Below are 14,234 nucleotides of genomic sequence, written 5' to 3' on the forward strand. Positions count from 1 at the left end.
GCTGATTTCTTGTAGCATATCAGACAATAGCATATTCACAAGCTGGATGTGGGCAAGGTCAAGTTGCCCTAATGAAAGCATAGAGTTAACCGTCTGGAGCGTTTTGTTCAAAGCGACACTGTGAGCGTTGAGCACTACGACGGTGCCACGTAGGGTTTGCTCAATTGTTTGCAGGTGCTGCTGCTGTTTGTCTAATTGGGTTTTAATGTTTGGAATTTCAGCTTGTAATTCCCCTACTTGATGTTTGACAGTGGCTACATTGACGGCATTGACGGCGGACGTTCTGAGACTCAGTAGTGATCCCACAGTTGCAGCTGCCATTAGCAATCTGCCTATGACGTGTTTAGGTCGTTTGTTAAAACCATTTAGTTCTGATTGCGTTACGGTGAACTTTTGTAGCTGGCGGAGCATATGAGTTACGTCAGCTTCAGCATGGCTGATAGCTTTCTCAGTCCATCTAACTCCATTCCGGCCAGTCTGCAGAGTGGTTATCGGTAGGTTTTTGCTACACGCTTCGGCGGGATTCAACCGTACGAATACTCTCTGGGTATGGAGGCGGCAATTAGTGATTAGCAGTCCCGGCTGGTCTTTTAGTATTATTCCTGAGTCAGGACCCGGTTCAATCACTTCGGGTAGCATGGCGGCTTAGGGAGCCGACGATCAGGAGAATGAGCAGCGGGCCATCCTACCGGAAGAGATGCTCATGGTTAGATTTAGGGTATTTACGGCGAGTCGTTTTAGACAGGTTATAAAAATTTTCACGATACCCCCCTTTTGATAAAAGTTTCCTATGGTAAACACTCTACAATAATTGACGATGAGGGACTAGGGTCTTGCACCCTGAGTGTCCTCAGTCTGGTTAGAAGCTCGTTGCCTGCTAAAGAGTGAGAGAAAAAAGGAAAAGGGATAGGAGAACTAAGGTGTGAGTAGAAGGTTGTAGTTGTTTGTTAGCCAACACCCTTAATGACTTTGGTTCTGTCGTTTATGATCTAACACAAGCGTTAGTATCCCCTACAAGTCCCATGGGGGTTGTGTGTGGTCGGATTTGGTTGCGGTGGACCCATTTGAGTTCAGTACTGCCCCGAGCTTTGTTTATTTTGATCCTGTAAACAACGGGGGACAGTTTGTGATCTTATGGGGACCGGACCAGCGAGGTAGGAATTTGCGGGCCAGATTCCTCCCTGTTTTTCGCGACCTTCCAACAGGTTGGACAAAGATGTAGTACCATACCTTGTCCCCTATTTGGAGTTCGTCGTGGGATGCTTTGTGATCATAGTATGCTTTGCGACCTTCTGCATTTTTTCCAGTTTCTGCTGGGCAAAGGCGAAAGTGGCCTTGAGGTGTTTCTGCAGATCCTCCATGTACTGATGAGTGGTGTAGGCTACGGCTATGCTAGCTTCACCTGGCTGATATAACAGATGTAGAGGCAGAGTCATCTGTCTCCCTGTCATCAACTCAAAGGGTGAGACCCCGACCGCATCGTGTGGGGTCGCCCGTATGGCCATTAGTACAAGGGGTAGCTTGACATCCCAATCTCGTTGGTTTGCTCCTACGTACTTTTTCAGTATGCTAACAACAGTTCGGTTGGCTCGCTCTACCTGACCTGAGCTTTGAGGATGTTAGCTAATGTGAAGGCTGGCTTTTACTCCTAAGAGTTGCCAGAGCTGCTGCATGACCTCAGCTGTGAAATGTGTCCCTCTGTCAGAGTCGACACGGTTGGGTAGGCCAAACCGTGAGAAGACATGGTTCATCAGTAAGTATGCAGTGGTTAGCGCTGTGTCATTCGGTGTGGGGAGGCATTCTACCCATTTAGTGAATGCACACGTGACTGTGAGGAAGTACTTGTTACCTCTTACTGTTCGAGTGAGTGGTCCGACCCAGTCTCAAATCTGGAGGTTTGACCAAGGGAAGGATAATCCTTTCTTTTGCAAGGGGGCTCTATGAAGAGGATTCGAGGGTTGAAATTGGCAACATACCAGACAGCCTTTAATGTAGTCAGCCACATCTTTTACCATGTGGGGCCAATATGCCACCTGCCTGAGCGCATGGTGTGTTGCTTTGACCCCTTTGTGTCCCGCAGATGGGGAGTCATGGGCGTGCATCAGCATCACCCCCCTGTGGCACTGAGGAACCACGAACGTAGGTGAAGTGTGCGAGTCAGTGGCACGAACTATCAAGCCTTTGACGACTTGGAGGGATGCTCTGGCGCCGTATAGGTCTTTAAGGCCTGGTATGGTGTCAAGATCTTGGGCTGAGATGGGACATGTAGATGGGTCAGAGACATGGCTAAGCATTTTAGAAATGGATGGGTCTCGAGCTTGGAGGGTAACTAAGTCAGCGTCAGAAAAAGTAGGGTTAATAGAGACAATGGTAGGTTTAGCATTGTCAGGCGATGCCTTCGTTACAGTTCGAGACCGTGTGATAGCTAGGACTTCGATGTCGGGTGGGTTTGGATAAAGGGAGGGATCAAATGTCCACGATGTGCCTTCGCGGGCCCCTTGTTTGGCTAAGCTGTCTGCTTGATCATTGAATTCTTTGTCATCTCCTGGGACTCGGGAGTGACCCTTCACTTTCTTCCAGTAGATCTGCAGGTCATGTGTGTCTACCAGGTGTTCACATTCCGCGAAAAGCTCTTTATGTTTAACTGGCTTTTTGTTTGACGTGGTGTAGTTGTTGTTTTTCCACAGTCTCAAATGGCATGTGAAGCTTAGGCGCGCGTAGTTGGAGTCTGTGCAGATCACTAACGTTTTTATGCTTTTCTGGACTGCAGACTGGATTCTGATGAGAATTCCTGCTATTTCAGCATATTGGGAGGACTGAGCACCCAATTTGAAACTTAGGGGTTCGTGAGGCCATCCGTTTATTCCGATAATACCCACCCCTGCCATCAGGGTGTGTTCTCGGCAGAATGAACAACCATCTACATACGCAGTGACAAGGTCTTTGCATGTGTTAGGGTCGAAATAGTGGTGGTTAGCCACGGTAGGTAAGAGGGTTTCTGGAGCTTGTGGCACTTGGGAAGGAATGTTTCCTTCGCATCGCCTGCAGGAAGCAAGGCCTGTGCCTAGGGGGCTCTTGTAGTTTTGTGCGTAACGTACCTCCAAGTCAAAGCTTTGGAGAGCCATTAGCCAGGATGCTACTCGAGCGTTAGTTACTACACCCTCTTGAATTCGTTGGCTGTTTAGGAAAGTGACTGGCTGATGATGAGTTTCAACAATCACCTTCTGACCACCTAAGTAGTTGGAGAAATGTTTGACTGCCCACACTGTTGCTAGTAGTGCTTTTTAGCAGTCACTGTATTTGTTTTCAGCAGCCAGCATAGTTTTACTAGCATAGGCTATGACACGTTTGTCTCTGTCGTGTAATTGATACAGACCGGAGCTGAGACAGTGGTCCCTACTTCTAGGTAGAATTCTTTACTACTGTCAGGATAGGCAAGGCATGGAGCTGTGCACAGTTTAGATTTTAGTGCCTGCATGGCGTGTTCCTGGGCTTCGCCCCAGGTGAACGGAGTATCCATTTTCAGGAGGTCATAAAGTGGACGAGCTAGGTTCGAATAGTTTTCTATGAATTGTCGTGAGTAGTTGCATACTCCTAAGAAACTGCGGAGTTCCTTAAGATTGGTGGGTGCTGCGAGGTTTGTTACCCCTTGCACTCGACTCACTTGTGGTTCAACACCATCAGTGCTTACGAGCAGACCGACGTAATTCACCTTTGTTCTACACCACTGACATTTGGAGAGTGATATTTTCGCACCTGCTGTTGTAAGCTGGTCAAGAACATGATCAATCTCGTCAATGTGTGCCTGTAGGGAGTGGTTACGCATGAGTATGTCGTCCACATATATGAGGGTGCCTCGCTTGCGGGCATCAGGGCATGCTTTGTTTAAGAAAATGTTGAACTCCGCGGGTGAGTTGGCATATCCAAAGGGGCACCAAGTGAATGTGTACTGTCGGTTTGCAAAGGTGAAAGCGAGCTTGTGTTGGTCTTCTGCTTGCACCGGGATGGTCCAGAAGCCAGAGGCTACATCGATGGTGGAAAAGTATTTAGCGTTTCGGAAAGAGGGGAGTTCTTGCTCCAATTGTGTCATCGGCCACCGAGACAAGGGAACCTGTTGATTTAGTTTCCGATAGTCGATGGTCAGGCGCCATTTACCATTTGGTTTTATGATGGGCCATAATGGTGCCGAGTACGTGCTGTTACAGGGTCGAATTATGCCCTTTTCCGTCGTCAATGATTTCTTGTACCGGTTCATAGGATGCCAGCGGAATTTTGTATTGGCGGACAAACGTGGGTGGTGCTCCTGGACGAGTGAGAATGCACACTGAATGAATGTCAGTGAGACCACAGTCTGTTGAATCTTGAGGATTCCGGGGATGAATCTAAAGAAAGAACCATGACCGTCATTTGATTGTCGTCAGCGAGATCTATCCTGCAAATGGCGTCTTTACTCATGTCCAGAGCTGAGAAGAGAGCAACAGCTCGTGTCGGATGAGTATAAAACACCTTTGATTCTGGATGATCAAGAAGCAGGGATTCAGGCATTGGTCCTATGATCGGGGTTCGCAACTCGAAGTCATGGAATTTCGTACTGACTAACCAACCCAGAGGAGATGAGTGAGGGATTGTCAAGGGTTGAGTGGTTTCGTTTCGTACGAACAGATAGGTGGATCTTGCTCGTGTTTCCACCAAAGGTGTGGCTTCGAGGTTGAGGCCTAGTTTGAAGAACTGAGGGGACGGTTGGAAAAGTGCATGCGCGTGGCTTAAGTGTTGGCCAGGTCGCATGACTAAGCGGATGGATACATTTGCGGTGTTCGCAGGTACCACAAGTGAACCTTGGTTCAGTGACCTGACATACCTCGGGAATAGTTTGTCCTGAGCCTAGGTTGCTGAGATCCGAGGACCAGGTTTCCGTTGAAACATCAGTCAAGGACCACAGCACACTATTGAGGGTGTCTACGTGGACGTCGAGGCGCACCAAGAAATCACTTCCAATGTAAGCGTCGTGCGGCAAGTTAGGGACGACCAAGAAATAATGGGTGAGTACCCTTTTGTTCCATTGGAGAGTTAAAGCGCAAATTCCATCAGTGCGTGGCATTACTTTTGATGTCGGGTTAAGAGGAAAACGACAAGGACTGCTCACCAAAGGAATATTTGGTTGAGTGAGGCGCAGAGTGTCAAAGAAGGTTTGGTTTATGGCGAACTTGTCAGTCCACAGAGCCAGAACTGCATTATCCACATGATAGTCCTGCATTGTGAGACCATTTACGATGGGAAGGCCGGGAGCATTTGTTGTGGACGGCTTAGTGAAAGTGCACAGGAATGTGTTCCGTTGTTCTAACATGGCACTAGGGGGCCAGGAAGAGACTGCAGTCTCTGGCGTGGCCACCATGGGCTCAGTTTCCTCTTCCTCAAAGTGAGGGGATCTGACTTGGTGGATCTCCTATTGATTCAGGCCGGATTTCGAGATGGCAACACTGAGCTTTCCGGTGGTGTGGGGTGCAGATGGGCAAAGGCTCACGCACTTGTGCCCAGATCTTTGACCTTTTGAAGTCAATCAGTGGTTCGAAGCGATTAAGGAGATCTTTGCCGATGAGGAAGGGAATTGTTTCGAGAGGAGACACATGAACTGGATGCACTAAAGTCATTGGTCCGATGGCTAAGTGTATTAGTGCCATAGATTGGATAGTGAGGCCTGCATGTTAATACGGCTGAATTTTAAGAGAACAGTTTTGGAGCTGTATCTCGCGATTTTCACGCCGCGCAATGGCTCGAACCTGGTGGAACAAGGCGGAAGACATGAGCGTGACATCTGATGCAGTGTCCAACAGGGCCTCATGTACTAGCCTTCTCTCCACAATGGTGGACAAATAGAATTTGCGTGCAACCCCTTTCTCAGTTAAGTGTCCCATGAATTGTTGGACGGGGGTGTCGCCTTCAATGACTGAAGGGTCATTTGGCGTTAAACCTTCTTTACCATCCAACTGAACAACCAAAACAGCACTGGAGGGTGTTTGCGAGTCACCCCCCTGTATCATTGGGTCTTCAGTGTTTGTTTGGGTCACGAGGAGATTGCACGGTGCGCTAGAAGACGGAGCTTCGCTTGTCACTTCTCCTACATAACTCTCTAACATTTCTGGGGTGTTAGAGGATGGCTCTGGGTTAGACCGCACAGAGGTGATAGAAAGAACGTCAGGTTTTTTCTTTTTCTCTTTACAAATCATTGCAAGCATTCGGCGGATGTCCTCCAACTCCTTAGAGCTGAATTCCTTGCCTTTAAGCTTGTCTTTGGTGTGATTTTCTTTATTTTGATACCAGTATTTCTCTTTCTTTTCTCTATTAGAATCAGAAAGCTGATACCCAGCTCTGTCCCGAGGGTTCCAGAAATCTTTGTCGCGATTTCTGTCTGGCCTGCGAGGAGGGTAGGGCTTGTATTGGTGTGAGGGCGGAGGAGGTTTTGGGCCCTCACTGGTCCACGGAGTGGGGGAAGGGTCCAGGGCGGATCTTGATGGATCGGCCTGGGTGGCACCTTCCAACTCTAAATGTGGGGAGCTGGAGTCGACATTAAAGACTTGGGGTGTTTCAGACCGTCTGTTGGGAATTTGTTGGGATTTTAGGAAACCCCTGAGTGCTAAATCACGCAGCTGCCTGCTAGACAGGGTGCGAGGGCAAGCTGAGACTCCCAGCTGATGACTGGTGTGGGGATGGAGGTTTTGGATAAATAGTGATTTGAAATTTAACTCTTCCTCCATTCCGGAGTCATTTCTAGGTCCGAAATACGCCTGTCTGAGTCGGTTATAATATTGCTGAGGGAATTCCTGGCGTTGCTGTTTTATGTTCAAAGCAGCGGCCAGTCCGGTCTGTGACAGGTGATTGGAGAATTCTTCCTCCAATGCTTGGCACAGCACATCATATCGCGCTTTTACATAGTCTGGCTGACGTTCAATGAAGTTACTGACGTCTCGGTTGGAGGTCAGTTTAATCACATATAGTCATCTATGTCATCTATGGTGATCCCGGGGAACCTTTGGAGGTAGAAGTCAATATTTTTTAGGTAAGAAAAGATATCGTTAGAACCGTCAGGTTTGGGATCAAAGCGGGTTATATTACGCGCGATTTTGTCTAGGTCCTTGTATGAGGGACCGTGAGAGGGTAAAGGTTGAGGGGACCAGACACTGGGTTGCAGTGCTCTGGGTCTAGCAGGGCGTTCTAAGGGACGGCTGACAGGAGACACAGGGGAAGGTGAAATACCCGTTGATACCAGAGGAGGTGCTGCAGCAGCTCTAAAGGTTACGGTCCCTGAGTCTGGTTCCTGATCCTCACTATCTTCCTGCTGGCCTTGTCTTTCTGTAGCGGCACTAGGTGGCACATCAGAATTGACCTGGGGCAGTGTGTTCCCTTCAGCTATTTCGCTTTGAAGTTGACTTAACTCTGCCTCTACCTTTGCTCGCTGTCGCTATGATACCTCAAGCTCACGTTCGCTGGCTCTGAGCTGTACTACAGCGAGGATGGCTATTTGGCCGAATGCCTCAGTTAGGGACTTGCCCTTGACCATGTGAGTTAAGTGGTTCTCTATCCACTTGGTCACCATGTGGTCACGACCGACCAGGGAGGCTTTCTGCACTGTTTCTGCGAATCCAGGCATCACATCACTGGTGAGGCTGGTCAGAACAGAGAATGCCTCATCCCACAAGCCTTCTACATATACTTCCGAGGGATAATTCCTTCTGCCATATTAGCTGTGTTTACTGCGAGGTGTAACTTGCTTCTATTTAGTTAGGATTAATTCCGTTAATCCCTTTTCTAACTAAACCGAACTAAATTCACCTGTACCGAGTGCTCTAAGAGTAACTGCTAGTCTGTATGGTGTTGGAGTTCACTTGTGAATCTCTAAGGGAAGTAGTAGAGGGTGGAGTGAAAGTTGCTATACGCAAGTGAGCAAAAGAAGAGAGAAAAAAAATTATTAATTTTTTTTTTCAATAATTAAAATTATTACAATTTTGAATTTTAAAGAATTGTCGAAAAAATTTGGATTAAAGAAAAAATTTTTTTAAGTAAGATTTATTACTAAATATAATTTCCAATTAAGGAATTATGAAAGTAAAAGAATTTTCCGAATTAAAGAATTATTAAGAATTGCGAAATTAAAAGACTTTCTCTTTTAATTGCGTTTGTGATCTGGTATCAAGTTAAAGTGTTAATCTCTAATTACTGCACACTGCCTGCTATAGCTGTATCAGCTTACTATGCTTCCAAGCCTTTACTTGTAATTATTCAGATGTGCAGAGTTTAGAGACAGCCAGTAGAGCTGTAATACCAGTTCTTATCAGTGTGAACTGGTTAATAATTTCAATTGCGATAGCAAGTTTCTCCACTAGAGGGTACTGAAGGTAAGTCTGAATGGCAACAGCAAGCTTCAGTATTTAAGTTGAACTTAAATTGTAATACCAGACTGGGGCACCAGAGGGCGACAAGCAAGTTATAATGCAATAGCAGCAATGAACACCAGTCGGCGCTGGTGGAAATCCTAATAAGCAAGGCACGGGCAGACACAATATAACACAAATGGGAATTTCCACTGTAGTGGGAAGTTTTAACACTAGAGGGCGTTATCAAATTAAAATCTAAAATGGGATTAAGATTTTAAACGCTCAGATACTTTATCAAAATTCAAATTAAAAGGGGAACAGAGTTTTAACACTAAGGTACTTTAAAAGAATTTCATCTGTAATGACAACTTTTAAACACCAGAGGGCTGCTAAACACTTAGGTTGCCTCGGCGGACAACCTCCCAACCACTAGAGGGTGTACGGGAATCAAACGTCAAGGGTAGCACCACACTTGACCACAAGGAGGAGCACGGGAGGACATGCTTCTATAGACGCTAGTTATGAAGTAGTTTCCCTGCAATTACACACTTATACCACAAGAGGCAATTAGTCTTCCTCTGTTTTGGGGGCAGGGCGGCACGGTGGCGCAGCAGGTAGTGTCGCAGTCACACAGCTCCAGGGACCTGGAGGTTGGGGGTTCGATTCCCGCTCTGGGTGACTGTCTGTGAGGAGTTGGTGTGTTCTCCCCGTGTCCGCGTGGGTTTCCTCCGGGTGCTCCGGTTTCCTCCCACAGTCCAAAAACACACGTTGCAGGTGGATTGGCGACTTGAAAGTGTCCGTAGGTATGAGTGTGTGAGTGAATGTGTGTGTGTCTGTGTTGCCCTGTGAAGGACTGGCGTCCCCTCCAGGGTGTGTTCCCGCCTTGCGCCCAATGATTCCAGGTAGGCTCTGGACCCCCCGCGACCCTAAATTGGATAAGCGGTACAGATAATGGATAATAATGGATGTTTTGGGGGCGTTTTGAATTTCCCTCCTTAGCTTCAGCTCCGCCCCTTCAAAGGGGTCGTTTCTTTCCTGGATCCGCGTCCAGTCTAACAGGAACAGCTGACGAGAGCAGACTGCTCTTAACACAAGCCGTATTTTCGGCTGTTTCTTTAATAACCTCCCAATCGCCTAGCGCGCAATCTCGTTATTAACGCTGGTAGCGACCCAGTTTAAAACGAACGGAGGGGTTCGGTTCGGTGGTCTCTCTTCGCCGGAATTCGCGGCGGGAGGTCGAATCCGACGGCGATGTCCTAAAGCGGAGTTTCGTGCAGTGGACGTGCCCAGGCCTCAATTTAATGCATGCAAAATGGCGCAGCCGCGCACTTTAAAAACATCCAAGCTTAATCTTCTCAACGGTATATACCACAGAACTGTTTTTCAACAGTAACAAACAACACGAAATTGCCCACATCAAGCTTTGAATCTCAATCGTTATTCAGCAACACAAACAGCGGAAAGCATTTCATAAACCCAAGCTGAGATTGTTTCAGTGTTTTACAGTTTGTACATTAAAAAGCCTTTTTCCTGGCCTCGCGTGGGCGCCAAAAATAATAAAGGCATATGTAGTCTATGTTGTTTTTTTTTTTTTTTTTGATCATACACCGTGATACCTATGTGAATATATATTTAATATATATATTTGTATATGGTGTTTATAGCGTTGACCTTATTCAAACTCTTATGATTACTGATTATTTGACTAATGATAGCAATTAAAGTTTATAATTGACTTAAACAGTTAAAACGTTACTAATTAGTTTGAGAATGAATAATAGTCAAGCTAAGTGAGTTCTTCAGGATTTTCAGAGATTTTAATCAACAAACTGTATACACTGTGATTTCAAATAATGAAGATGTTTATTAACAAAAGAAGAAGACTATTTACTTAACATAGCGTAATCTTGAAATCTCACGGCATCAACGCAGGGGAAGCCGATTCGACTTTAAAGATAATCTAGGCACTATGGCTTGTGATTAAAATGTGGCTAACTGAGGTTTGATTAAGTGTAAATTTATAAAGGGACTTAATTAGGCATCAGCTCATGGAGAATGTGAGAGTTCAGCTTGCTTACTCGTTCGCCGTTTTTCTACCGAGCCGTCGGGTCCCAAGGTTCGATTTCCGTGCTCCGGTTTCGCCTTTAGTCCACGCAGCGCCGTTAAAAGGGAATTCCTCCCGTGGTCAGTTAGAAGCTCTTGGCCTCAGGCATAATGGCGTCGGACGGGTTGAGTTTTCACGGAGAACCGTGGGCCTGGCTGGTTTCCTTGAAAAAGGGAAGGCATCTTCCGAGTGGTTGCCTCGTGCTCGTTTCTCCAGAGACTGTGCCCTCAGAAGTCGGTTTATAACGCTAATATATATCCGCTCTCAACTAATCTAAAAGGGTGATATCTTATTCTGGCCACGAATAAGTTTCACCTGCTTTGATTACTCGTGAGATCAAACTTCGATGGGCGATAAAACAAAAACACAATTAAAAGAAAAGAAGATATTCAAATCACTTGACGTATTCGTAAATTTCTCTCACACTAGCTAACTCAAGACGTCTCCTGGGAGCTTAGTGAGGTTTCTTCAAAAGTCTTCATTCGTCGGTGTGAAAAGGAGAAAGCGTCTCGCTTGGAGAGGTTGGAGCTTGAAGAAATGAAACAAAGAGAACGCGTGCAGGCGTTCAGAGCGGAAACGAAGTTAAGAGTCAGAGAGAAAGAGCGAGTTGAGCTGAGTTGAGCTTCCGATCTTCTTGAGCTGAACCGCTGAACTGCTGAGCTGCACTGCATGGGCGAACTGATGAGCTGCTGATGTGCCGAGCTGAACTTCTTTTCAAAGCCAGCGCGGTCACGCCCTATTGGGAGGTGTCCTTTCTTTGATTGGGTCGAGTCCGAGGCTCACGTGACTCTCCCGAAAGAGAGAAGAGGGGAAAGGCTTGAATCAGAGATTCACACAGAAGGAGTAGAAATTTCGCGTATCGAAATTTCTTATACATGTTAGTAATATACAACAATGAGCGTCCTGGATTATTAATATCAAACATTTACATAAGATTTCATCTTGGGTACGTTGTGTTTACGTCCCATTTACAATATTGTTTTTAGAAGGTATTAATTCGTTTTTCTAATCAGAGACAGAAACTTCCTATCATGATAGAAACAGTAATACACATCTTTTCATTAGAAGGTGGACGTTCATCTGAGGACACAGAGAGTGACATTTATACATATTGCATAGACATACTTTATTTACAAAATTTATACAAAATTTTATTAAGTCCATCATGTATTTAGACGGCCTTAGGCGAGACGTGATTTCACAAACGTCCACCTGGGGTCGCTGTTTGTCCATGCCGGTGGTTCGGTGTGGATGAGTCAACGGGAGTTCAAACCGAGGTCACTCCTGTTAACCATTTGTTGGTCCCTGCAAGCGATAATGACGAGACCCTTAGGCGCCCCTGTCGTAAAGAGGAGGCAGTATAACTCCCCTCTCTGTTTGATGTCCTTTTCCTTAAGAGCATCATAAAGTTTGTTATCTTTAAATTTCCGAAAGGAGGAAGGGGTCGGGGCCAGATGTCCTGGTCCGTCTTTTGATGTTAGATCTTATGTGCGTGCGTGTGTGGGGGGCTGCAGGGTCTTTGACCCCCCGCGGTTTGTGGAATGTTAATTCGGTCGCAGACAGAAGGTCCTGGTCAGAATGAAAAAGTTTTAATTCAAAATTTTCATTTCTTCATTTGACTTTTCATCTCGTTATCCGGTCCATACTCCACTACAGTGGTCAGACTTGAAGATTGCTGTTCACCAGCGGAGACCATCTAACTTTAAGGAACTGGAGCAGTTTTACCTTGAGGAATGGGCAAAAATCCCAGTAACAAGCTGTGGAAAGCTTTGTTATTGCTTCACAATAAAAAGAAAATCAAATTTTCAAAGTTGTAGTAATGTTCTGTAAATTAAATGATGCAAACCTTCAAATAATCCATTTTAATTCCATGTTGTGAGGTAGCAAAACATGAAAAATGCCAAGGGGGGTGAATACTTTCACAAGGCACTGTATAAAAAAAAGATGCTCTGGTCATTCCTATTAAGATGCACACACAACAACAACAAAACACCTTTCCAGGATTATTCAATAATGTATTACTGTAATTTATCAAAAGGGCGGCATGGTGGAGCAGCAGGTAGTGTCGCAGCCACACAGCTCCAGGGTGACTGTCTGTGAAGAGTTTGGTGTGTTCTGCCCGTGTGTGCATGGTTTTTCTTCTGGTGCTCAAATTTCCTCCCACAGTCCAAAAACACATGTTGGTAGGTGGATTGGCGACTCAAAAACAGTATTCGTAGGTGTGAATGTGTGTGTGTGTGTTGCCCTGTGAAGGACTGGCGTCCACTCCAGGGTGTGTTCCTACCTTGCGCCCAATGATTTGGGCTAGGCTCCGGACCCGCTATGACCCTGAACTGGATAAGCAGGTACAGAAAATGAATGAATGAATGAATGTAATTTATCAAAATTATAAAAGCTGAACAGAAGTTATACTGCTGATCCGATAAAGAGTGGGTCAAGGGAAATATGGAGGAGAGGGGACAAGGATACTTTAGTCATAATTGTGATGTGTATTTATTATTTCACACCAGAAATCTGTATTCAAAAGATCCCATAACATAAAGAATGTCAAATACATAAGATCTAAAAAAATAATTAATTAACTAAAAATAATATTAATAATTATAATTTGTATAATTGTAAAAATGATATACATACCAGTCATAATCAAAGCAAATATGTGAAAGTGCAGCATAAATACACATATGAACAGTGTGAGATTAAAGCAGAATATTACTGCATTTATTACATGAAAACATTTACAAACATATTGCAAATAACTTCCCCACCGGTTTTAAGCACAGTTACATCATGGGGCCAATCAGATTTGCTGTCTGGCAGACGTTAACAGGTGTTTTTACATCATCGTGACTGATTTTAATGTTATGGCTGATCTGTTTATAACGTACTAAAAAAATTAAACACTCTCTTTTTTTCTCACTTGCTTACACACACCTAACGTTACACACAACCAAGACTGCAAGCATATATTGGTCCACTGCCATAAAAAGACTGGCACACCACTGACTGTAGACCACTGCTGGTCCACCATCGGACCACTCAGATTACTGTCCTGTACAGGATATAACTAATTTTTAATCTCCTCAAACAGATTTTAAATTCACAGAGATTTTAATCTGGAAAACAAACTAATACAAATATTACCAACAACTATGAGGGATATAATAATGAATATAAGCCTGATAAAAAATGATTATACAAAAAATGTTGACACTGTGCTGGATTAAAATTATTTACTATTCTTATTTATAAAGAATAACAAAAAGAACCTAATGAAGGGGAAAAATGTAAATTGGATTGTGAATGGAAAAGTGCTAAAATGTGGCATTTTGTCTAAAATTCTGTTTAATCACCAGTGGTCCGCCCAGAAAACGCTGTGCCAAACACTAGTGGACCTCCAACTTTGCCCTCAGTGGGCCAAAAGTGGTCTGCCATCTCCTTGCTATCAAGGAATATTCACCATCTGTGCCTTCCTCCCTCACCGCGTCTCTCCAGGGTAAACCATGAGTTTAGAAATATAACGGCATTTTAATCACCAGGGGTTATATAATATTGTAGGTTTATTATATATTATACATTTTGTTCTTACCAGAAGAGACTAAACAAAGTGTCAGAGCACGACCACTTTGAACAGCGTCTGGAGTAAAATAACGGTTTAAAACTCACCATTGTCTTGATTTGAACGGCTGTGAGCCACTGATCTCCAACACATTCTACCCCGCAGCTGTAGCTGGTTTACAGATCAGGAAATGTCAGAGAGC

General features: G+C 45.0%; 1 pseudogene; it reads right to left on the minus strand.

The window, feature by feature from the left end:
* Positions 1 to 619: 619 nt before the first annotated feature.
* The window catches only part of LOC136695035 (zinc-binding protein A33-like), a 52,742-nt pseudogene continuing 39,127 nt past the window's right edge, over positions 620 to 14,234 (minus strand).

This window comes from Hoplias malabaricus, chromosome 4 (genome assembly GCF_029633855.1).
Source record: "Hoplias malabaricus isolate fHopMal1 chromosome 4, fHopMal1.hap1, whole genome shotgun sequence".
Taxonomy (NCBI): domain Eukaryota; kingdom Metazoa; phylum Chordata; class Actinopteri; order Characiformes; family Erythrinidae; genus Hoplias; species Hoplias malabaricus.